Raw genomic sequence first — 27,710 nt, forward strand, 5'->3', positions numbered from 1 at the left:
ACCGATTTAGAAGTAGAAAAAACCGATTTGAGAAAAATATTAGCAGAAGGACTAATATGATCCGGTTAAATTTTATAAGGGATTAAGTTGGGTCAATTTTTTTGTGAGGGACTAATTTGACTCGTGTAATATTTGTGAGGGACCAAAATGGGTCTTCACTCTATAATTTTTACAGGTGGTGGGAGATATTTATGAGATATTTATATTTTAAATTACAATTAGCTAGTAAATTTGAAATGTAGTATTTAGGTAGTCTTCACAACTTTTTTGGGATTTAAGTCGCCTACTCTCTAGAGGCTACGTACCTTCTCTTGAATTAAATGTGAAATAGTCCTCTTAATACTAGAGAGTCAAATACTCTACTTGAATTAAATGTGAAATATGCTCTCTTTAATGGTGTTCACTTAGTAGATCACTATATATCGTACTTTGGTTGGCAACCTGATTTGTCTTACGATTATTGGATCTAATGTTGTTTATGTTGTTCATATTGTTAGTCAGTTTGTTGTCTCACTCCTATATTGCATTGAGAATTTGTTCTTCACATTCTTTATTATCTTTGTGACACCTACTTGTAGAGTTTTTTATTTTCATTATCGTCCTCATTTGAGTTACATGGTTACTCTGGCGTTGATTGGACCAGTGATTCTTTGGATTGTAAGTCTTCCACTAGTTTTTATATATTTTTTCAAGGCTTTTATTTCTTGAAAAAGTAAGAAACAAAATATTGCATCTCTCTCTTTTATAGAAGTTGAGTATTATGTTATGATATCCACTAATATTGAAATAGTTTGATTATGTTGGTTACATTTTTATAAGTTATATTGATTTTCGTTTCCATTTACTGCATGTTAATATATCTTATTGAATTGTAAATTCTCATAAATTTAATAATTTGGATCAATTATAAAATTAATTTCAAGATATAATTTAATCAGAGTTGTTTTATAAAAATAACATATGTTATTTACTTACAAATTGTTGCAATAACTATATTTGTGTTGAGAGCCATTTTTTTTAAATCTTCAATATTTATTAGTATTTAAAACTTATATTAGTAAGTAAATTTTTTTTATAAATATTAATAAGTGATTTTATTCATCGTTAATAAAATAAATTGTTTTGATGTTAATGTTAAAGACAAATAATTTTGTTTTTATTTATCGTGAAAATTGGTAAACAAGTGCTAGTCTTTTAAAAATAAGAATGTAAAATTCTGGAAATAACAAGTTGCATAAAATTGTAAAAAGAATGTAAAATGGTGTTTACACGTACATTCTCAAATGACTCGTTTCTCAACACGCATATACTTTGAGTTTTTGGTGAAATTTTGTACACAAATGAACACATGAATCCTAAATGTTAAAACTCTTATATATATTACTTCGAAATAACCGTTTTCACTCGACATGCCTTCATTTTTTCCCGGATCTTCACCTGTCCTCTGATAAAATGGATAAAGACAAAAGGTAGTTATATCTCCGTTCAAACTCAATTCCCCTGTCGAACGCTTCTCTTTGTCGAACTAACCATAAAACTTAGAAAATATTTCTAAGCGCAAGTCCAACACTTTCTTCTATCAGAGACGACTTCTTACGGACTTTTAACAAACATGTTATTTCGTCGAAAACTCACAATATCTTTAATAGATATTTGTTTCACTAATAATTATGGTGTAAAAACTCCGAGTAACAATTTTATAAATATTATTTATAAAATATTATTTTATTATTGAATTATGGATCTTTATCTCATTGAAAGCCAAAAAAAAAAAAACTCTTAACACATTAAGCTCTGAGAAGTATCTATGTATATATATTGTCAACTATAGGCCATTTTTACTTAACAAAATTAATTGAGTTTTTACTTTTACAAGTCTCCAACTCTATCTCTTATAAGTTCATAACTATTCCCGTAAAAAAAAAAAAATTTCTTTGGCCACTTCCCAACCTTCTAGTCCACCTCTGATGAAAAACCCAGAATACCCCTGACTTCGGAAATGAACTTCCGAAATGCAAGAAAAAGGTGTTTTCGGAGATGCATCTCCGAAAGCGCCTTTTTTTTTAAAAAATTTGACTTATTTCGGAAATGCACTTCCGAAAACACCATTTCGGAAGTTCATTTCCGAAATACTGCACGTTTTGCAGATTAAGCAAAACAGCCCCCTCCCCCTAATCATTTACCCTAATCTTCTTCCAAACTCACACCCCAAGAGATTTTTGTGCAAACCAGTTCCAAGCTACCTCAAAGGCTCCATCTACTTGCTCTATTACATTCAAAAGTCCTCCAATCCATTCAATCGGTAAGCATTTTGATTTTAAGATCTATGATTAAAATGTATATTAGGGTGTTTACAAATAGCAAAAAATGTATTAGGTTAGGTTTATACTGATATTTAGGATGTTTAGAATGTGTAGACATAGGTTTAATGTTTGGTTTAGGGGTCTGCCATGGAAGTTGCAGAAAACTTCCTCGCAGGGGTGTTTCGGAAGTTCATTTCCGAAAACACCTCCATCCCAGTTTTCGGAAATGAACTTCCGAACTGTATCAGAAGTTCAATTTTTTTTGTTTCTTCTTTTGTCTCGCATATTAATCGATTTCAATTGTTTACAGGAACATGTCAGGCAACCAACCAGCACGCATCAGACAGGGGAGAGAGTTTCAGACTGCGCCGGCTAGACGGGAGCGGGCGGCGGCGCAGCTGGCGTCGACCGAGGGACGGGGGCAGGGCCGGGGACGCCGTGTGCGAGTTCCCGTGTACGTGGAAGATGGTACATCTGCTTCAGGATCTAGGAGTCGGCTGGCTCGGGTATCTTCTTCCCGCCAGCAAGAGGAGGAGGAGGAGGAGGAGGAGGTGCCAGTGCCATACCACGAGCAGGAGGGTGTACTGGATGTTGACCCTCCAGCCGGGGAGGAGGACGAGCAGGAGGATGGCTATCCGGGAGGGCCCTTTGACACTTCCGTGCTGATTCACTACCACGATCACGTCGCTCGGCGGATCTGGGAGGGAGAGGTATTTTTTTTAATTTAACCGTTTATTTGTCACCATTTTTTATAATCTAACTGTTTATTTGTCGCTTATTTAATATATGTCGCTTATTTGTTTTTTTTGTAACAGGAGAGAGAGCCGCTGAAAATGGTCAACCACGCCCTCAAGATTTTCGGTCTGTTTAAACCAGCAGCTGAGTGGTTTAACGACCATGTGCGAGGTTCAGGGCTCAGCGGGCTTTGCATGACGGGGTACACCACGATCAGCACCGGCATGCAGGGGGCATTTGTGGAGCGCTGGCACAAGGAGACGTCCTCTTTCCACTTGCCGGTTGGGGAGATGACGATCACCTTGCACGACGTGCAGTGTCTTCTCCACCTGCCGATTAGGGGGCCGCTGTTGACCCACTCCAAGATCCAGAGGGTGGAGGCCATTGAGTGGATGATGCTCTACTTGGGCATGGAGCACGAGGTTGCTCACTTTGAGTGCGCCACGACTTCTGGGCCTCATGTCCGGTTCACCACACTGAGCACTTATTTTGAGCACCATCTGAACGCGGCTGCCGGGGCTGAGGGTGAGGGTGACGAGCTGTTCACACACTATCACCGCGGCTGCGCTCTCCGATGCTGGTACATGCATGTGGTAGGCGCTGCATGCTTTGTGGACAAGAGTGCCAGGTACGTCGACGTGACCTACCTCCGCTACTTCATGGACCTTGATACCGTTCACCAGTGGAACTGGGGGGCAGCTACTCTGGCATACCTCTACCAGAAGCTGAATGAGGCCTCCAACTAGAGGACGAGGCAGTTGGTCGGATCCTGCACACTACTTACGGTACGTTTTATTTTAACACATTATCATATTTATTTATTTATTTATGGTTCGTATTTATTTTTAATATATTATCGTGTTTGTGTTACAGAGCTGGATCATCTCCTACTTCTCCCGCATCCACGGCTTCCACATCGATCCTGCGTACGTTGACGCCATGCCCAGGGCCGCCAGATACGCTCTCCAGAGGGGGAACGATGCGGTGGGACCATACCGTTTGTACTTGGACCGCACGATGCACGACGACGTCACCTGGAGGCCGTTTGCCGACTACGCTCAGATTGTCCCCTTTGACGGCATTGCTCTATATTCAGGCTGGTTGGCATGCGGGACCGGCATCATGGTCCGGTATCTCCCAGAGCGGTGCATGCGTCAGTTCGGATTCGTGCAGCGGATACCCAGGTCACCCTTTGAGGCTGCTCTCGACACAGTGACCCGAGTGCAGCTCACTGCCATATGGGCGGAGTGGCAGCAGCATGTGGTACCGCAGGAGTACCGTCTCACTCGGGTCACACAGGACTGGCACAGTGAGGAGGGGTACGTCACATGGTTCTACCCGGTGTCCCATCCTCTACTGAGACCCGACGTTCCCGGCGTTCCTAGGCCAGCACATGAGGAGATCCTGGAGAACCAACGGGCCGAGGATGACCACGCCATTGATCTCCTGCCGATCTGCCAGCGGATAGAGATGCTTGGGCGGGACGCCTTAGATCGGGGTATCGTTCTTCAGGGCGGTCCAGATGCAGTCGCCGTGATGGAGGTGATCGTCACTGATGTGGGCCGTGCGGCGGGGTACAGGCGGCAGAGGAGGGCTCAGGGTGAGAGGGTTAGGCACACCCAGTAGTGGTCGGGTTTATTTTTTTTTCGGATTGTATATTGCGCACACTATTACTATTTGGTTCGGCTTGTATATATTATTTGGATTTTATTTATCGTATTAGTATTTTCTGTTTATATGTCGCTTATTTTATTTGGCGTTGGCGTTTAATTAAAATGCGAGACTGTTTAAAAAAAAACATAAAAAAAAAACAGTTTCTGCATAATTCGGAAGTTCATCTCCGAATTCACCCATGAGGTGTTTTCGGAAGTTCATCTCCGAATTCACCCCCCATGAGATGTTTTCGAAGATGAACTTCCGAATTGTGGAATTTTTTTAAAAAAAAAAAGCGCTTCGGAAGTTCATTTCCGAAGCAGGGGTATTTTGGGATTTTCGCTGGGGTGACCCATAGGGAGGTGGCTAAAGAAATTTTCAAAAAAATTCATAACTATTAATAGAGGAGTAAATTTATTTAATTTAACAATAATTATTTTGAAAAATAATGATAAATATTAGTTAAGATTCTTATGTCAATTCATTGCGACGTTTCATTCAAAATGAATAAATATGTATTTAAAGATTTATATTTTATTATGTTTGGTCTCAATCATTTCACCTTATTATATTGATAACGTCCTTTATATCTTGCTTGCACACTCACCATACATTAGGTCACCAAAAAAAAACTGTTCACACTAATCTAGCTATTAAATTAATTGTTAATCTAGATTTTATCCCTAATCAAGTTTAGCTTTAGTAAATTTAACTCCTGTCTCAATTTGTCGTTACCCGGTTAACATGGAAGGACACAAAGTGAAAAATAACATAAAATATTTGTGTTTGATTTTTTTACCTGTCAGGTTAAATTGACTGTTTTGTCGGCTAGAAAATCTAATTGACCCAACCACATAAGAAAATAGAACTATTAGAATCTGACACGTGTTATGTTGAACACTTGAATCCAAAGTAGATCTTTGGCACGTGTCAACAGTTAACACGTACACAGTGTTGTGATGGGTATGTTTTTCCATCCATGCAAGTACAAGTATATGCAATTGATGACATGTACCATATGATAGGACCACGTGTGCGGTTCCATTTTCTCTTTGTTTTTGTAAGCTATCAATTCAACTTGCCCATGACTCACGTTTATTGAATTTTAGTGGAAGGTTATTGTCAATTATTAATACAAGCTTTTTTTATTATGAACCAAGTGTATTATTGTTGGTACGGTAAACTCAAAACCCATTATATGAATCTTAAACATTTTGAAAATATGATTAAGAACTATTCCTCTAAGTTGAAAACTTTTCCTTTTGATATTATCAATTTACCTCCAATAAAATTGTTACATTTCCATTAAAGAGAACGTTGTTTCTGTTTAATTAACTATATTAAGAGGTTGTCAACTTTTTTTTTTCTTTAATATGTAGTGATAGATTATAGTAACATTCAAAGGAAAACTAATGAATTACTTGATCATTACATTAGTAGATTATATCAAATTAAGACATGATGTTTGACTAGTATCCATGAATATGAATTTGTTTACTATTAGTGTTACTGCACTTAGTAAAGAGAAAGAGAGTAGGTAGGATGTGGGAGAAGATGTCTAGAAGATATGTGAGAAGAATTTGTATTATTGTATTATTATCTTATTGAAATAAAAGATAATATATATTCAAAATAACAAAACTGTCAAAGATACATGCGATCGCAAATGATTCAGTCCTCAAAGCAACAATCAAAACTAACACCTATCAACCAATTACATCAATAGGTTTACTATGTGGATTCTATATTTAGGACTCATCCAACCTCTATACATTATCGTATCAATTATAGTATTTCTTATAGTATCTCTATTTCGCTTATTCTGAAAAACCACTGCATTCTGATATTGCCAGACATCATATAATGTTGCAGCCAGCGCCTAAGAGGACCTTGTCTCCATCCTTTTCCTTTAGTGTTCCTTATAAGCCAAGATAGTTCATCCCTCCAAATAAGTTGTGTGAGTAATACCCAACCAATGCAGAACCATAGCCCAGATATCATTTGTAATTTTGCACTCAAACATGAGGTGATCATGACTATCCACAAAATCACTACAAAGATCACACTGAACTTTCTACAGCATGCCCATTTTTTTCCAATCTATCATTGGTATCTAGTCTTCTATGACACCCAAGCCAAAGAGTAAGTACAACTCTTGATCTTGCATAGTTATTCCTCATTAGATGCTTCCACTCCACTATATTGTGATCATCAATAAGTTGCAGGTATACTTCCTTCATCAAGAATATTTTCTTGGTCAGCATATCATCTGATTGTTGTTGTATTTGAGGAATAGTAGTTCTCTTGCTAATGATGGCTTTCAATAACCAAGAACAAGTATGTGGTATGGAAGCTATCTGAACTTTTCTTCCTTTTAAGTAGTACACATGTACCCATTTCACCCAGAGATTATCCACCTTCATACAAAGATTCCATAAACATTTCAGCAGTGCTATAGCATTCCAAACCTCCAGATTAATAATATTCAGACCTCCTTGATGGATTGGGCTACAAGTTTTCTTCCAAGCCACGGGACTCTTTCTACACACGTCATTTTACCTGTCCATATAAAAGACCTACATATAGCTTCAATTTTGTGGATAACAAATTTAGGAAGAGGAAAATAGTGCATCCAGTATTGGGCAATGTCGATGGTTATGATGTTCACCAATTGGATTCTACCAGCTCTACTGAGCAGCTTGGTAGTCCAATGCCTAACACAACTAGTTATTCTTTCCACCATAGGGAGATAGTGATTCAAATTCAACTTCTTACAAGACAGTAGGACTCCCAAGTATCTTATAGGTAATAGACCCTCTATAAAACCAAATAAGTCCTTAACTGAAGCAGAAATATCATCCTTCATACCTCCACAAAACATCTTGCATTTGCTATGATTCACAGTCAAACCTACTGATTCAGAAAAACTATTAAAAGCTCTCAAGATCATTTCAACTGATTTAATGTCCCCTCTACATAACAAAAGAACATCAACAACAAAAGACAAGTGAGTGATAGCCAGTTTTTCTCATTTGCTATGATGATTAAAGTTTGGATTCTTTTGCATCTTGGTCATGGTTCTATTCATATACTCCATCAGAACCACAAACAGCAAAGGGGAAATATGGTCCCTTTGCCTTAAGCCCCTCTTAGCCTACAAAATATCAGAATAATCACCATTGATATTAAACCCATAGCTAAAAGTAGTTATCACTATCATGATCCAGTTAATAAACTTAATGGGCAGCCCAATCTCTTGCAAGATACACTTAAGAGACTTCCAATATACCATATCATGCACCTAGGTGTCCCTCACTTTCTAGAATAACCTTTCATTAATTCAAATGCTAAAAGAATATGATCATGGATGACTTAACCTGGCACAAAATCTTCCTGACTTTGAAGGATAACATCCTGCAACACTACCCAATATATTAGTCAACACCTTGGACATAATTTAGTAGAAAGTAGTACAACGTGCTATAGGCATGTACTTCTTCACAGTCTTGGCATGTTCATTCTTAGGGATGAGGGTAACTACTATACCATTAAAAGCTTTGTAAAAAGTACCTTTTTCAAAGAAAGCCTGAGTTGTTGCCATCACATCAACTTTAATAATTTGCCAACTAGCTAGACTTAAAAAATTTGACTCCATAGCCATCAATGCCCGTTGCTTTCAATTCTCTTATGCGCTTCAAGTCAAATATTATGTAACTTGTAATCCAAGTAACTGACCCAAATAGATACTAACTAACCACCTTTTAACTATCTTAAATGTGTCGCGGTGGAAAAAATTTAAGATCAATCTATTGATCAACTTAATTCGAAAAGCAAAAGTTGCCACCAAACTTTATTGTTTTCAAAGGAAAGAGAAAATATCGATAAAGCCCAACGCAAAAATAAAATAAAAGAGAGATTTGGATACGGGGTTGGTTATGCAAGGAGAAATATTAGCACCTCTCCTATCTATGGTACTTCACAGGAACCTCTTGTAAATCTCTATTATGATAAAGTCGGGTTGTTTGCAAAAAAGATTAGGGTGATGAGAAAAGAAGTGTTTTATTATTTTGTGCTCGCCAAGACTTCAAGAGTAGTGTGCCTATGTATCGTCCATGTGCAATGAAGAAGTCAAAGCATCGTAGTTCGTGGTAAAAACAAAATTAAATTTGTTGACTGATTTTAAATTGAAAATAAATTTTGTTGTATTCGACTGAAAAACACAACTTACTACCCACAAGTATGACAAAGTGAGCATTTGCATCATCTTGATAAGGATAATTTTCACTTGGACTTTCTTACATGCACATCTTAGTATTCAAGTGAAAAATGTCAATCACTTCACTATATCTTGTAGAAGTATTGAGGTTTGCATCACTACAAGAATAGACTAATATCCTTCCTTTGAAAAAAGGTTTTAAAAGAAAAATGCACAAAGGCTTAAAAATAAATTTGATGAGGTTTGTCTTTATTAGAGATTTTGAAAAGAACTTGAATATGCTTAAGTGTTTTAACATTTTATTAAGAAAAAATATTTTCGGGATCACTTGACAAAGTCAAGGTTTATTGAGAAAGAGTTTGAAGTTGAAGAAATAAGTACTGAAAATAGGTAGAATTTTTGAAAATTGAAGAAATGGGTAGGAGATGAAGAGACTATCCTAGAGCCTAACGTAAATAACATAAAATAAAAGGTCTCACTGTAAGGTAGACCAAGAGAAAGCCTTTGTGTGTACAAGTGTACTAACCACCAGATGTTGCAAGCATTTGACATTGGTCAAAATGAACATTCCTTTCGCTTTGGATTGAGCCACGGGATAAACAAAGAAAATAAGCAAGCACATAAGCAGATGAATCATGGAAGCAGATAAACACCAAAAGGTCCAGATGAATATTTGAATCAGAATAAATTTGATTGTGAAAATTTGCAAAAATTATAAGTCGATTCATACATATGGCGCCACTACTCCGCTAGAGACTAGAAATGCTTGGTGAAATGATGGAGAAAAGTCTTGATGTGATGGAGTAGGTCTCTAATACGATGACATAGAGGTGGACCTGTAAGGTTAGCACTCCAACACCCAAGTGTTTACCTTGGATTTTGGTAAACAACCGCTAGTTTTCTAAAATTGATACTTTGATTACATACATGATCAACTAGATTGATCCTAGGACATATGTGTATAGTTTTTGGTTTAGGTTTTCTTATCGATAAGTGTTTTGATGCTAATGGTGAATTAAAAATTTGTGCAAAGATATTGTATGAAAAATAAAGGCAATAAAAGGTAACTTCGTCTGGAATTTAAAGGGAGTGAAAATAACATTAATGCAAGTAAATTGACATTTAAAATAAAAATTGTGTTTCATACGTACATATTCTCATAAAACTCTTTCTCAACAACATATAGCTACTTTGAGTGATTTTGAGTTTGGTACAATATTGAACACCCAAAAATCTAACGCTAAGACTCATATTTATACTATTTGACATTAACGGTAACAAATGGTCTATTCTCCAAAGAATGACACGTTGTCATTTGCATGCTCTTCGCCTCCTATAGGTCTTTACGCGTCTTCCCAAAGAACAGATAAGGCCAAGATACAGTTATTAGCCTTATTTCGAATTTATCCTTGTCGGACTCACATTCGAGTTATCTCAAAAAACTTCCAAGTTTTATTGTAGCATCATTTCGCCAGGTCCCTGTCGAAATCATCTAACTTCATGTCAAAGTAGCTCAAATGTTTACCTTAAGCTCCACTAGGACATCTCACGCCTTCTTGAGCGTCGAAATTCCAACAAACACCAAGTTAGTAAGAGAAATAAAAGTGATGTGAGTTATGGGTTTTAGATAGAATACCTCAAGTTTCATGTGTGATGCCTTATATATGAAGGGAGATTATGTTTGTTTTCTTCCATTTCAACGTGGAATACGGTAGGACATTTGATGGTGTCTAACGATAGACAACAAGCCCTAGTATGGATCCAATGTGGGAGCAAATAGGCTACAACAACAACAACCAAGTTTTATCCTACTAAGTGGAGTCGGCTACATGGATCAACTTTTGTTGTACTATTTTAATCAGGGTTATGTTTCTTTGTAGCCCCGCTATTATTTTCATATAGGACAATGGAGGTCAATTTTTATGATATCATGCTGGTACTTGGAAGTGGAAGAAAAAAAATATTTTTTGAAGAGGGTTTTCAGCGACTAGACAACCCCACATATACAATTATGGATGTGGTACAGGAGATTGAGAATAACTACCGTATGCAGAACAATCTTAGGATCTTTAACCCAAAAATTAAATATGTCTGTTGGTATCATCCACATAGCAATTTGATAAAAGCTCAATTAAGATGCAACTTACGACTTACGAGAATTCTACATCAACAGTAGTAATGAGGGCCAATTAAGGGATTCCTCTGGAAATTGGGATAAGGCCTATCCGTGAAAATTTGATTTTTTTTTATGCTCTCACTACGGAAATGTGGGTGATGCTACACGAAATGAAGCAAGCTTAGCAAGAGAAAATTACAATTTTAGTGATCGAGAGTGACTCAAGTTCGGAAAGATATGGTCAACCAAGAGATTGGAGAAGAACACAAATTTTTAACCTTAATCAGTAGAATCACAAAGGTGACGCAAAATGATTTGTAGATCAAGTTCATCCATTCTTCCAACCAATAAATAAAAGACAATGTTAGATGATAATATCTTTAGAACCTCATTCCCTAAAGTTGTTAGAATTTCTTCTTAATCCTTTGAACATTTATGTCTTCTTTTGCACCAAAATGTTTTAGATCAAAATATACTATAAAATAGATTTATTTAATGCGATTAAAAGGATTTACTTAATAATATTTGTTTTTTCAAAATACACTATCAAAATTATTATTTCAAAAAGAAAAACTCTAGCATTTTAGAGGGTGAATTAACAAACTCTTAAAATATTAAGTTTTCCTTATTTATTTATTGGGAAATGATACTTCTACACCAAATGCTACACCCTACACCGTACTTTTATACTATTTTAATAATTTATTATATTTAATAACTACTTTTTACTTTTTACAATACAAAGAAGCCTATGTTATTGTTGTATTTAAGAAGGTGTAGGCATACGGTGTTGGATTTGAGTTGTAAGAATAGCAATCCTCTTATTTATTTTGTCTTGTGCGTGTAATTTAATATATGGACCAAGGAATCATTTGAATGCCAGAATTTGTCTAGGCACCTTTTTTTTTATTTTATCTTGACACCTCCCATGATATACAATTTTACCAAAATACTTTTAATAAAAGTTTTCAAAAATTTTTTAAAAAATTTATGGTTTTTTCAATTTTTGGATTAATATATGTACTTTTATAAAATTCTTAATTTCAATTTTTTTTTTTAATATTTATCAGATTTTAGAATTATCGATATAAATGCATAAATTTGACATTTGATTTTTAAAAACAGGTGTAAAATTATAATTTTTGTTTTAGAAAAATGGATATAAATTCACATTTTATACTAGAATTTTCAAATATACAAGATAAAATCATAAATTTTTGTAAGTTCCAGTAAAAAATAGATACAGTATTTTTTTTATTGATCTATCAGATTTTTTGTGCGAGATAGAAGTTTTTTTAACATTTTGTTAGTGAAAAAAATGAAAAGAACATTCCAACTAATATAAAAATTTGAGGGGTGTTGCTCCAAAAAATAAATAAATTGAGGGGTGTCAAGTTTAATTGAAGGGATGGTCGTACAAATTCTCTTTGAATACTCATTCATGGACCATATATATTTTGCCTAATTGGGCTCTTTTAGGCCTTTGTATTTTTTCCTGGCTCATTTGTAGTTTTCTTGATTAAAAGTTGTGCATGAGTTATTTATATATTTGATAGAAAGAATATCTGTATATATTGTAAGTTTTCTGAGAAATTAGCTTGGAGAGTTTGTTTAGGTAAGTTTAAAATAACTTAATAATAATATCATGTTGTAATCTATTTTTTACAAACTCTCTGAAATAGTTTGTCATAAAATAGTACTCTACTATGTTAAACATAAAATTCTATCAAATGCACCTAAATGGACCAATCATAAAATGATCTAAAAATGAGTTATATTGACTTTGGACAATTTTTAAAAATAAATAACTTAAATAATAAATTTTAAAACAAGATGAAAGAAATTGCCATCCATATTATAGAAAGGCTACAGTATGTCACGATGAACGAATGAAGAGTATTATCAACTTGATACATGGATTTTGTTTGCTTTAAAAATATAATTGTGTGAGTGTATTAACTTTTGGATATTAAGGTGCAACCTCAATTTAATGGTAGGAACCTCACTGTCATGTCAGTGCTAAGTAGAGCACGTAAATTTGAATGCAATAGTACAACAAGGGTGTCAAGCTGCGCATGCAATCAGTTTCTGTCCACTAGTAGTTGAGGAAAGCAGAGAAGGGCAGGAATAACATGGCTTAACTTTATTAGGCATGCACATGGTTTACTTTCACCCACGAGGCTTGTTTCCTTTTCCCCGCTAAAACTTAGACAAAAAGTAAAAATTTATTCCCTCTCTAATGCTGTTTATAATAAAAAGATTATTATTTAATTGTTGAATAATTAATATAAATAATATTGATTAAAATATTGACTATCTACGAAAGAAGAAGGAAAAACATCTTATAATGTATTTGGCTACAATCGATAGGTGGAAAAAAAAGGAAGAACATGTATCTTTACTATATGAAAGGAAAACATTTGCAGTTAAAATTTATTCAATTATGATTTTGGAAACTAGGGTTTAATTCTTAAAGTTGTGTATCTATGTGCTATGTGCTTGCATGTATAGTCAAGAAGTGATTCAAAATGGTAAAACTTGCAAGTCAAACAGTAGCTATCTAGTTTTGCTGATGACAACACTTAAGATCAAGCAACTTTTGAAGATAGCTCAAGCGGTCAAATATACATAAGATGGTTGATCAAGATATTCTCCCGAATCAATTTAGACATTTGTTTAAAGATAACGTTGTAGTCCAACGAATCTCATGTGAATGAATACATAGGGTTTATGACCGCCGATGGTTTAAACCTTCAATCTCTCAGATGATGGTAATTAACATAGAGATATCTCGAGTCTCATCAAGAAGAATCAAGGTTCTTGTGTGATGCTAAACTAAAAGATAATGATGCAAAAACTTGAAGTTTTAGAGTGTGAAAGTTCGTTTGACCGTGCTCGTCTGAGTGATCAGTATACTATAAAGACATAAGGGAATTTCTAGAAACATTCAGGCTAAATCACACACACTAAAAACTTTGAGAAGCCTATCATTTTTAAATTAAATGGCCAAAATAAATATTTTAAGCCTAGCCAGTTGATTAGGAGACTTTTTGCAATTGTATAATCGATTAGATCTTTGGCCAAATTGATTAGGTGATGGGTAATTTAGTCTATAGTGATAGTCTCTTAATGATTTGTAAAGACTCTATATCTAAGACTTTCACTTTGGCCCAAAATAATCGATTATTTGCATTGCCTAATTGATAAGGTCATTAATTTGACCCATGGATCGTTTCCAAATTTACACCATGTCTTGGCCTAGAGAACTTCTCTATCACCAGAAAACATGAAAATTTCACTTTTCATTTCTCTCATCACCTCTATAAATCTTACTAAATTTCTCACTTCTTTTAGTCATATTACTTTGAGAGTGTACTCGAGTTTAATGAGGAATATCGTTTTGGATGCGGACAAAACTGTAAATTTACCAAGAGTAGATTTTTTTTTTCTTGAGTAGACCATTTTCCTTATGAATTTGGTATTTTGGTTGAGAGATTACCATGAAAAAGCTCTTGCTTGTTTTGGGGGGAATTTGTCTAAATCTCTATTTGGCTTGTGAGTCCCGCCATTGAAAAAATATCCCTTTTTGGTTCGTGAAGATCAACCAGTAAAAATCTCCATAGTGGTTCTTGAGTTAAGCTTGGTTAAAATAACTATCAGTTTCTCAGTTCGGCCTAGTACAAAAACTCAATAGGTTTGAGATCATCCTAGTATAAGTCTCTGTTTAGCTCGTGGTCAACCAGTATAAAATCCAGTTCAATTCGGAAGATAGCCAACTCAAAACTCTGTCTTTGTTCGATATCAGCAATTGCAAAATCTCTGTTTGGTGTGAAGACTAATTGCTTCAGCCGTGTTAATTATTTTTTTAGAAGTTATCATGAAACTTCATTTCTTTGTTGTTTACTAGGTTTTTTGTAAATCAAATCACAAGTTTTAGTTCACTTAAGGGATTAAACTCAAAACAATCCTGAGGACAATTTGTGCAAAATAATTTGATGGAATGTGTTCGTGCTTGGGTATTGATGTTTGAATGTAGAGAAATTGGATAGAAATTCCAATAAGAACAATGTAGAATCATTTGAAGAACTAAAGTAAATAAAGAACACATTAAAAGTAAGGGTTATTGTCATTTGTGCCCCTGTCATACAGGCGACTTTGGGTTTACCTCCCTGTAATTTTTTTTTGTATAACTAACCTTGCCAAATGCCAAATGAAGATTTTGTCTTTTTAGACCTTGTCGGGAAATGACACATGCCATTTGCTTATGTGGCGGGCTAATTGTGTATTTTTTTAAAATTTTTTAATTCAAATATGTTGACGTGGAACATTTCCTCATTCAACCTTAAATTTGTTGAATAGATGTCCAACAAAGAAGCATGAGAAAATAACATGGGAGGAAGCATGGTCTGGATTTAAACCAAATCTGAATCATTTGAGATTTTTTGGTTTGGTAGCATATCTATATGTATTGGGGAAACTTAGAAAGAAGCTAGATGATAAAGGAGAATTTATGATACTTATAGGGTATCACTCTACCGGAGGTTACAAGTTGTATGATGCAGAAAATCGAAGAACCATGATCAGTCGAGACATCATTTTTGATGAAATCAAGGAGCTGCAATAGCTTATTACAAGTTAGCAGAAAGTTGTAACCGGTTACAATAATGAAAAAAATAGTTTATATAGTGCTTGATAGTGCAAAAGCAGCCCCCGTCGAAGCCTAAGTGGAAGAAAAAGTTAGAAGATCAACAAGGAAAAAAGGTTTGCCTCCAAGACTCCAAGATTGCGATCGGTTCCAAGATAACGAGATCAATTATGATGGTAAGTTTTCCATTTTGCACTTATGGCCGAATCCGAACCCGTTAAAACAGAAGAGACCTTGAGTCATCCAAAATGAATTTGTACTATGAAGGATGAGGCATAATCGATTGAGAAGAACAAGACTTGGTAGTTAGTTGATCTGCCAGAATAAAAGAAGCCAATTGGTGTGAGATGAGTGTACAAAGTAAAGGTGGATTCCAAGGGTGAAATAATCAAGCATATGACTCAATTAGTTGCAAAGGGATTTTTGCAAAGATAAGGCATAGATTCTGAAGAGGTATTTGCATCGGTGTCTAGAATTGAAACCATTAGGCGAGATGTTGGTATTGCAAATAACAACAATTGGTCCATCTACCAAATGGATGTTAAATTCGCATTTTTAAACGGACCGCTTGAAGAGGAAGTTTATGTAGAATAGCCCCTAGTTTTGTTGTAAAAAACCAAGAGTCAAGGTTTTACAAGTTGAGTAAAGCATTGTACAATTTGAAACAAGCTCCAAGAACTTGGAACAAGAGGATACATGGTTTCTTAAAGGAGATTGATTTCAATAAATGTGTATCCGAACACGGTGTGTATGTGAAGGAGGATATAAATGAAAGGGTGATAATAGTTTGTCTATGTCATACCCCAAAATTTGCCTCCCACACTTCACTCACAATGAGTCAATGCTCAAGGGATGCATTAAGGGTTTCTCTCACAAAAGGTTCCTTAGAAACTAGGGTTTGGGTACTCTCCTAAGGTAATGGGATAAGTGAAGCCCCAATGAAGTCTCCCTATGGTTCATTATGCTCTAAGGTGCTTACATAATAAAGTTCAAGATTCAATTCCAAAGTTTTGCTCACTCAATGGCCCAGATGATCCATAGTCAACTGATTGACCTAAAAGTCAACCACAGTCAAAGCACAATCTAAAGCTCTCAATTTTGGGTCAACATCAAGTGAATTAAAGTATATCCATCATTTGATCAAAGATTTATCATGATTCCATTAATAGAAACTCAGAAATGAACAAGTGCAAAAAGGTTCGAATTAGGGTTTCTCTAGGAAAAAGTCAACTCAACTTTGACTGACCATAACTTTCACATGGAACATCAACAATTCCCCACTCAAAGCCTATTTTGAAGGAAATTGTATTCTCTACAACTTTGTCTCTCACAAGCCAAGGCTAGAAATGCTTCATTTGAGAGGTATAATGCAAAAGATTACAGGTCCTTTTCAAGCATCCTTCCAAAGCAGTTTTTTGTCAAAGAGGATATGGTCAAGATAAAAGCTCCAAATGAAAGATATGTTCCAAGGTGGCTTATAGAGGACCTCTTGAGGTTTCCAAAAAGTCTTAGAACTCCCTCATAGCTAAAAAATTGAGTGAGATATGCTTGATCAAAGTTGAGCAATTTTTGGAGGCAAAATGTGAAATAAGAAGGTTCAAATTGGAAAATTTTGCAAATGGGCCTATGGTATTATGATTGAATCTTGATCCACAAGTCATTAGTGTTATCCAAACCATGTGCCACGAATTTTAGATGTTTTCTTGATTTTATATGATTGTTTATTTCATTTAAAATGATTTTAAAATAACTTAATTGAAAGAAAATCAAATATTGGATTAAAGGATTCACATTAGCCAATTCCAATCAACATTTATTGCATATTTTCAACACAATTTCGTGCTAGCAAGACTGGAAAAGAGGGAATCAAATCTTGGCCAAAATAGAAAGATTATATTCAAAAAAATAACATCAATTTCTCAAATGGCAAGATTGGATTCAAGAAGCATTTGGGCTATTTTTCTTAACCTAATTCACTGCCTATAAGTATAGAACGAAAACCACATGAGCAAGGGTTGGAGATTCGGGAGAAAGAACCATATTGAAGAGCAAAAAAGTTCATCAAAAATCAAGAATCGGTTTTGGAGAATTAAGAACTCTCAAAGGCTTTTGAGGAGTGCAAAAGATTCCCTGAAGGTTTCTGAAGCTATTGGGATCGCTACGCTGCAACAACAACCCCAGAACGATCTCCAATAAGCCAAGGTAGGTCACTCTAAACTTTGATTCGATTATCATGATATGCGCATCCTCATAATGTTTTGATTGTATATTCTGGTTTGTCTGGATGCTATGATTGTTTCTGGATTGATTATGTGGAGTTTATGCGCTTAAAACGTAGTTTGCCATAGGAGGCCGTTCGAGCTCTAGGGTTTCATAATTGGGGGTTTTCTCTTGGGGTTAAATTGGGATGAATCAAAGGCATGTTTAGGTTCGTGTGAGGTAGACGAGGGTGTCTGGCAGGTCGCAAAACGTTTATAAGCCTGTATATTCTATTCGCTATTTTTTCATGTGCATAGGCTACGAAATAATTCGTAGCAAAATGGTAGCTATTGCTTCACAAATTTGCATGTTCTGGGGAAGAAGAAAGGTGTGTGGCAACACGCCATTGGCAGGTTTGAATTGCGCACGCTTTCCATTTAGGATCGTTAAGTGCAATTATCATGAGACGAGCGCGTTGGTTAGACACAATAGGTGTGTAGCGCAGTTGGTGAGAGGTGCGTGTGTGGGTTCTCAGGGTCTAGGGTTCGATCCCTGGCCCTTACACATTATTTTTTCTGAATTATTCAACTCTGGATCCTGTGCGCACATTACCATAGGTCCTATCGTGAGCCCTCACAATCCAACCCTTGGCTCTCCACTCAACCTAATCTAATAGCCCAGAATGAATCCCCATAACATGTACCCTCAAACCCACCATTTTGAATTAAAATCCCTAATAATTAAAAATCATTTTAATTAATATATTTTTTTAATTAAATCTTTTAACATAACTAATTATATGATAATTATTTTTATAAATAAATTAATATATGATATTTATATTAAATCATAAATTGTTGTTCGTTCCGATTAAATCGATTAATCGCTATGGTCAATAACAATTTTAATTAAAATGTTATTTAATTAAAATGTAACTAATTTGGTTAAATGGTTTCGACTATCTTATTAGTCGCGATGATTAATCTTTCTATTTTTCTTATTCTAATTCGTTGTTCTTTTTGATTGAATCAATCAATCACGAGGGGTAACGATACAAATTAAACTATAAAATTATTAAAAATACTATAATTCATTATTAGTGATAATCGAATCAATCGATTAAAATTGGTAATGATACAATTTTAAATCTTTTAACTATGGTGATCGAATCTATTGATCATCGTGGTTAATAGTACAAAATCGAATTAGGGTTGTACGCCCAAACCCTAAAATACTTCTCAAACCCTTTCAAATCACAATTTCAAAAACTATAACAGGCCATTCAAAAAGCCTCTAAAAAACCATCTCAAATCAAATATTCAACTCTAAGGGCGTACAACCCTCCCCGAACTACGTAGACTCTGATCCTCCCTAAGGAGGTACGTAGGCACTTGGCAACAAGGTGAGTCCCCTTCCTCCAAACTCTAATCATGTTCAAATAATTAGCCTTTAACTCAATTAACCCTGTCTGTTACCTTTCTTTATAAACCTTGCCATAAACCCTTATCTTTGCAATATTAGCCTTTAGGAAAGGGTTGAGGGTGCCTAATACCTTCCCTCAACCTGATTATAATAACTGACCCCGAATCTTTAAAACTGCGTAGGGTTTCCTATTCGCCCTTCAGAATAGGTGGCGACTCTAAACCTTCATTTTTAGGGCAGGTTGCTACAGTTTATACGTAGACGATTTATTGATTACATGCTGCAAAGAAGGGTGCATTTCTAAGTTAAAAACTGAGCTTATGAAGGAGTTAATTTAAGATGACTGAACTTGGCCTCATGACATGCTTCCTTGGCATTGAGTTCAACAAGTCCAAGAAAGGACTGCTCATGCACCAAAGAAGGTATGCACTTGAGATTTTAAAGAAGTTTGAAAAAGAACATTGTAATTCTGCCAATACACCTGTTGAATCGAGGTTGCAGTTATCGAAGAATGAGTATGATCAAGATGTTAATCCAACTCAACATAAGAGTGTCATACCCCAATTTTTGACCTAAGATACCACCTCATATCATCTGCATATGCATCATTTGCATCTCTAACAAATTGCATAGTTTGTGTTTGTTACTAGTGACTCAGCAGGATTTAATCAAGAGATCACTCATCAGTGCAAGAAACAGTCAATTAGGGTTTTGTTCTCCCTTCATCTCAAATGAATCATCTTCATCAACAATCAACATTTGATCCTCAGAGATTCACTTCAACAAGCTCAAAGGCTCTGAATCGACTGAATTAGGGTTTTGACTGAAGATAGCACACTCCTGACTTTTGCTCAGAATTTGACCTAATAGCTTGGGACATGATATCAAGACTTCAAGTGCATCATTTTGACCTAATCCATTGGCTCATAACATCTCCTACACAAAGATTGATCAGACAAATCCTCAGCTCAGGGTTTTGAACTATCAGGGACTAAAATCAGGGATCACATTTGGGAAACCCTAAAAACCCCCAGGAAGTCAATCAAAGGTTTCAATCATCCTCAAATAATCCCTATGACAATATCCAATGGAAATTACATCTCAATTCAAGATCCACAGTCATCAATTTCATCTGGTCGACAATTAGGGTTTTTGACCTAATTCACTGAATAACTGACTTTTTAATCAAGACATGGTGTCACAACTCAATCCATGGCTCAATATCCTCTAAAGCTTCAATGTGATCCATTCATACCATTCATTTGATGAGGATAGCCTGTTTCATTAAAAAACTCCAGAAACGCGATTCGTCTGAAAAAGTCAACTGTACAAGATCACCATTGACTTTTGGGGGATTTTGGTCAACCATGACTTTTGAAGTTTTAAATCATCAATATATGATATGAGAAGTCATTTGATCAAGAAAAATCAAGAAAATCAATCAAGAATCAAAAAGTCAAAAGTTTGACTTTCATACTTAGAAAAATTTCTAAGTGTTTTTCAATGGTTTTTTCCAAACTTTGAAAGGGAATAACTCAAAATTTCACCTACAAACTGAAAAAAACTTCCAACATGAAAGTTGTAGATTTTGATCCAATGAACAACTTTGTCACATATAATTTTTTTTCATAAGATCAACCATTTAAGAGATATGGAGCTTCAAAGTTGGTATCTTATGAAAATTTCACTTAAAACTTCATTTTCTTCAAAGTTCATGGATCTTTTTCACCCACTTCCTTAAGGATCTTGAAGAAACTTTCAACTAGGGTTTTGAAGTGTGTAATATGAGCTTTCCAAAATGTCCAAGAGCATGAAAAAATATGGAGTGTAGCCATGGTTTTGAATTTTGACATTAGTGAACTTTTCACTTGAAATTACATGCCATTTTTACTAAGTTATGAACCAATTTGCCAAATGATCCAAGTAATGATGCATAGAAGCAATAATTGGTAGATATTTTCTGATTTGAGATCAGAATGGAAGAGGATAAGAAGCTTGAGAAATAACCATGGTTAAGTCACTTTTAACCATTTGCATTTAATGTGAAAGATTCCATTTTATCTCTTAAGCCAAATCATCATTCTTGATCAACTTGCAAGAGCTTTGTATTCAGAAACTTTGGCCTATAAATAGAGGTGCAAATCACTCTTCAATTCACACCAAAACCTCACAATTATAGGTTTTCTCTCTTCTTTCTTGAATTACAAGTTTCATAGTTTTCAAAGAGGTAGAAAACTCAACCTCCAAATCATTGAAGTTATGGCCAAAGTGATGGTTCTAACAACTCATAAACATCATATGGGATGTGTTTGAACCACTCACACACCCCAAATCACCCCAAAACTCAGATTCACTTTTCAACCTCCATATGAACATCAAATGAGCCTTATCATGCCAAAATCCACACAAGCTCATTTCTGTCCAAACTAATGCTTCAAACACATTCCATATATCATATATGAGCTATACCAATCATCATCCATGACCTGAAACACCTCCATCATCAGATTCGATCCTCACTCCAAGCAACTGCAGATCGGGTCCCATGACTATGCTCAGACGAATTCAACTTGTTCCAGACATCCAGACACCTTCCATAATCATCATAGAAGCTATTCAGATTGATACAAAGCATCTGTAACACCTCCAGATCAAAATCCAATTCTCAGTTTGGCCGTTTTTGAGGTAAGTGCACTTGAACTTCAAACTCTACTCTCCACGCATCATAAATGAAATATGAACATACCATCTCATTTCTGCACACATGAGGATCATTAACCCTCAATCAATTGCATCATAACTTGCACATACACGATTTCACGATCAAATTCAGTTTTAGGGTTCTTCATGTTCATGCGAAAATTGACCCCCTTAGAGTGAAAATAAATGAAATTAAAGGTCATCATCATGTTCCTCGTGAAAAACCGAGTGAGATAGACCCTTTGATTAATCAAAACAACACAGTTTTGAAGATTTTTGAAAATCAGTTGAAGGTGTGTTCTTGGCGCCAGTTTTGGTTTGGAAATTTCAAATGCTAAGTTTAAAATATAATTCAATAGAAGCGTGTATATTACAAGCTGCGCGCGCAGCTCAGTTGGCAAGTGTTTTGAGTTGTGAGAGAGAGGGCGTGGGTTCAAACCCTAGTGGAGACAAAACCAATTTTTTTGCCACTTGTTTTCTTTCATTTTTTAACAAACTTCATCAATTAATTTAACCAATCAAAATTCATTATTTTTTCTTCATTTTTTACACACTTCTTATTTAATATACCTATTTTGACAATATCAAAAAAAATCATCAAAAAATATTTATTTAATATGTTTTTATTTAGGTTTAAAATGACTTATTTTTAAGTATTTTTAATACTTTAAATATTGTTTTTTCATTTAAATTTTTTAACCTAATCACTTGTAAATATTTTTGTGATCAAACCCTAATCATTTAGGTCTTAATTAGGCATTAAAACTTGTTTTAACTTAATTAAGTTGACTTTTGTCAAATTCAAATCGTTTTAAAACAAGCGATCGCGATTCTTTTCAAAAACGATAAACCATTTCTTTTTGATTCTCAAAGGAAACTTTTGATTAAATCTTTTTAATTGATCAATTGATTTTCAAAACGAAGTGGGGCCTCTCGAATATTAGAGAGTATAAGTCCCTTTCCTTTTTCTTTGTACAGTTTTTCTTTGTACAGAAAACTTTTTCCAAATTACTTCCAAACAGTTTTTTTTAACAAATCTCACATCTTTTTCAAACCATCCACCCTGTTTTATGAAAATAAAACAGGGGCCTCTCGAATATTAGAGAGTGTAAGTCCCATTTCTTTTCTTTTTGTACAGTTTTCAAAACATTCTTCAAAACAATAAAACTTCTTCAAAATAAACAATTTTCAAACAGTTTTCAAATCATTTTCAAAGCAACAAAACTCCAAAGAAACTTCAAACTTTTCAATATACCATGGGCCTCCATGTAGGTATAAGTCCCAAGCCCTTTTGTACATACCCATTCCAGTACATGAAATTAGGTATTTCATTGTACGCTTTTTTGTACATACGCTTTTTTGTACATACACTTTTTTGTACATACACTTTTTTGTACATACCTCGATCAGTTTGATTTTTAAACTTTGAATAACAAACCAAAAATGAAGGTTTCTTTAAATCTTCCCAAAAATATACCATGGGCCTCCATGTAGGTATAAGTCCCAAGCCCTTTTGTAAATACCTGTTTACATAGCTGTTGAATAAATTCAAGTGGACTTCTCCCCGAGTGTGAGTCCCGAGCCCCTGTGTATGCAAATGGATCATGCTTACAGGTATATTTCCTTCATAAACTCCATTATATACACACACTTGGTCATATATGTATAACTGTTCATACTTGTTCATGTACTTGTGCATATTTGTTTGTACTTATTCATATGTGTGATTGTGTTATATACTTGTTCAACTTAGTACAACACTAGGTTCCCCATAGCCTCCTATTGGGCTTCGTGCAAAGAATCTCCACTAGTTTAGGTTAGGACATAGAGTATGGTTTCCCGGTGAAATCGCTCTAAGAGCTCAAACCAACTATACCATGCCTCCCCTTGGGCTTTGTACAAACGAGTGACCCTCCCATAGCCTCCTCTTGGGCTTACAATGCAAGGACCCTGGATTGTCCCTCCCATAGCCTCCTCTTGGGCTTACAATGCAAGGACCCTCGGATAGCCTCCTCTTGGGCTTCGTACAAGGACCCACGGGCTTCTTATAAGCATCCCCAATATCCAAATCAAATACCCTAGGAGATTAGACATTTTTCATCTCTATGCTAGGAGTATCTCTTCTATATCATCACAAACAATTAATCAATCAATCAAACTTCTTTTTTGCCACAAGGCTGGCTAATCAATCAAACTGTTTTACCACCGTACTGGATGATTAATCAAAGTTTTTGTCACAAGGCTGACTTCATTGAAACTTTTGCCACGAGGCTGGCTGATTAATCAAAACTTTTTGTCACAAGGCTGACTTCATTGAAAGTTTTTGCCACAAGGCTGGTTAAACAAACAAAAATCAAACAGATGTATGTGATGATTTAGATTAGATACATCTAGCATTTAGACGACATTTGTCTATTTTCCTTTGCTTCCACTAGCATAAGTGGGAACTACGATTGCTCTGACTTTCTCAACATCCCTTTGAGAATACGTAGGCACAAGGTCGATCCTTGGCGAGCAAAACAAAACAAAAAAAAACCATTCAAACCTTAGCACCCGTAGACCCCGAGCTACAGATGCTCTGATTCCCTCTAAGGGATATGTATGCAGAGGATCGCGATGATCTTTGCGAGCATAATCAAACAAACACCTTAGGTCCCACCTATTTCACAACAGAACCTCCACCTTAACATAGAATAAAAACAATAAAGAACCCTGTAGAGTACTACAGATACGTTGGGTGCTAATACCTTCCCTTCGTATAACCAACCCTCTTACCCAAGATCTCCCCCCACTTTTAGGTTATTGCAGCTTTTTTCCTTTTCCTCCTTTGGAAATAATAAAAAGTTTGGTCGAAACAAAGAAAAATCATTTTTTATGAGCACTCGAGCCCAAAGAAGGCATCAGGTGTCTCATCCCACAAAAAAGAGGAACAAAACGGTTTTTCGCCCGCGACAGAAAAATGGCGACTTCACTGGGGACCATCTTTTTATTGTTTCCAAAGGAAGGGTTATTTCTAATTATTGTTTTTATTTTAATTTTTGTTACATGTGTGATTCTTTGGTTCTGTTACTTGTGTGGTTCTGTTACAAGTGATACATTATGGACAAATCCTAACCCGGATTAAGTACACATAAGAAATTAGGTGGAGGGTATAGTCATGTGCAGGCGCACTTGAGAATCCTTCCGCTCAGTGGAGGTTCCTTGTTGGTAATATATGTTTAGCATGCTTTCGTAGCGAAGACATTATTGCCGCATTGAACTGTAGAAGCTGAGAGACCGTAGAACCCCAACCCATCCTGGCCTTATTAGGACGTGGTGCAGAAACGATCCAGGTGAAGACTTGGATAGTTGTCATGCGGAGAACCACACTCAGACGAGTTTTTCTTGAGAATATTTCTGGCTCATCAGTTTAGTCGTGAAAGCCGGTAATATCCGAAAGAAAAATGTAGACTCTGACGTATCAGTAGAACATGTTGTACAGGTGATTAACTAGATCTATCCCTATTTGGTTCTCTGACCTCATGCTCGTGACGCTGGACCTTTGAACCTGTGTGTACTATGTTTGAATTACCATGTTTGTGTATCATGTTTGCGTTACCATTACCATGTCTGTTTTACCATGTTTGAATATGTGGCATTCATGCATCCACGCATTCATACATTCAAAAAAAAACCCATCTTTTTCCATAAAAAACATGATTTTTCCAAAGATTTAGAGAAATTTTCTTTGCAAACATTAGGATTAAGTTATGGAAGAGGTAAAGAGGCATACCAAGAAATACGGTTTCAAAGCGCCTGATGTGGGAAAACTGATAGAGTTAGCATCTTCTGTACAAAATCCTTCCAATTTTAGAAAAAGTTATGGAAAACTTTTGCCTATCTTGAACACTCATGTTGATGAAGGACTTCTCAAAACTCTGGTTCAGTTCTATGATCCCGTCTACCGGTGTTTTACCTTTCCAGACTACCAGTTGGTACCGACCTTGGAAGAATATGCCAATCTTTTGGGTATTCCTGTGTCTGACAAAATACCTTTCAATGGTTTGGAAGCCATTCCTAAGTCACATGTCATTGCAACAAGTATCCACTTGAAGAAATCTGAAGTAGAGAGTAATTGGACTACCAAAGGAAACCTTCCGGGTTTAACTTCACACTTCCTGGTAAAGAAAGCCTTTGATTTCATTGAAACTGGTAGCATGATAGCTTTTGAAGCTGTACTAGCCTTGCTCATCTATGGGTTGGTTCTGTTTCCCAATGTCGACAACTTTGTTGATATCAATGCCATAAAGATTTTTCTGATTGGAAATCCTGTTCCGACTTTGCTTGGTGACATGTATTTCTCTGTCCATCATAGGAATCGCCAAGGCGGTGGAATCATTGTATGTTGTGCACCTTTGTTGTTCAAATGGATTGTTTCACACTTACCTGAGTCTCCTATTTTCACAGAAAACCGAGAAGGTTTGCGTTGGCCTCGAAGGTTTATGTCTCTTACTAATAATGATATCCGTTGGTATACCTTGGCTCGCTGTGGTACAGAAACCATTGAAAGTTGTGGAGAATTCGCCAACGTACCTCTCATTGGTACACAAGGAGGAATTAACTACAATCCGATCTTAGCCCGACGACAACTCGGGTATGCAAATTCAGTTAAACCTGTTGGTCTCGCAGTAGAAAGCTACTTCTATCAAGAAAGGGAAGATCCTCAAAGGTTGAAGACAAGAATGATGAGAGCTTGGTACGACGTCCGATGGAAAGAAAAAGGTGAGGAAAGGAATTGCATTGCTACGGACGCCTACACCTGCTGGGTAAAGAAAAGAGCAAAGGAGTTTCAAATGCCTTATGATTATGAAAAACCCATGTCTCTTGTGGTACCTCAACTACCCAATATTCCCATTCCCACTATGAAGGAATACCAAGACACTTTAGCCAAGATGAGGTTAGAGAAAAATGCTTGGGAGCACAAGTTTCGTAGGACCGATATGGAAAACAGAAGGTTGAAGAAACAAGTGAAAGATCACGAAGAAACTCTCTACTGTCAAGATGGATGGCTCATGAGTAAAGATGAGAAGATTCGTCAGAAAGACGCTGCAATCAAGAGGTACATCAAAGAAAGCAAGAAAAAACCTGAAGGTTCAACAAGCAACGCTCCAACTCCTGACGATTGGAAGAATATTGTTGACAAGCTAAAGACCGAAAAGGCCGAATTGAAAGCTTACTATGGGAAAGAAATCATGAAGCTCAAGCTGCACAATGCATTTGGTTCTTCGTCTGATGAAGATGCTTAGGATTGTTTAGCTTTTTATTTATCATTTGCTTTTGTAAGGAGCTACTGTTATACCCCAAAATTTGCCCACTTCTTTTTTCAGGAAAGTTTCAATATGAAAATTAAGAGTCTCATATAAACATGGATTTTTTCAAAATATCCTGACATATGAAGAACTTGGTTTTCAGAATTTTTCTCACACAGTAACTTGGCTTACAGTGGAATTTATTCTTACGCAAACGCCAAATACTGTTCTTTACTTCACAAATACTATTTATTTATTTTACAGATAAATAGTACTAACACAGTTCATGCAGGGTTAAATCTTTTTGCAGGCGCAAAAGCAGGAAACTCACACTGTACTGGTAACAATTGTTTTTGTTTTCCCACTAACTTTTGTGCTATATTCCATTATTTTCAAAATCTTTTCAAATCTATCCTTTCAAATTCAAATCTCA

Source organism: Vicia villosa, linkage group LG6 (genome assembly GCF_029867415.1).
Source record: "Vicia villosa cultivar HV-30 ecotype Madison, WI linkage group LG6, Vvil1.0, whole genome shotgun sequence".
Taxonomy (NCBI): domain Eukaryota; kingdom Viridiplantae; phylum Streptophyta; class Magnoliopsida; order Fabales; family Fabaceae; genus Vicia; species Vicia villosa.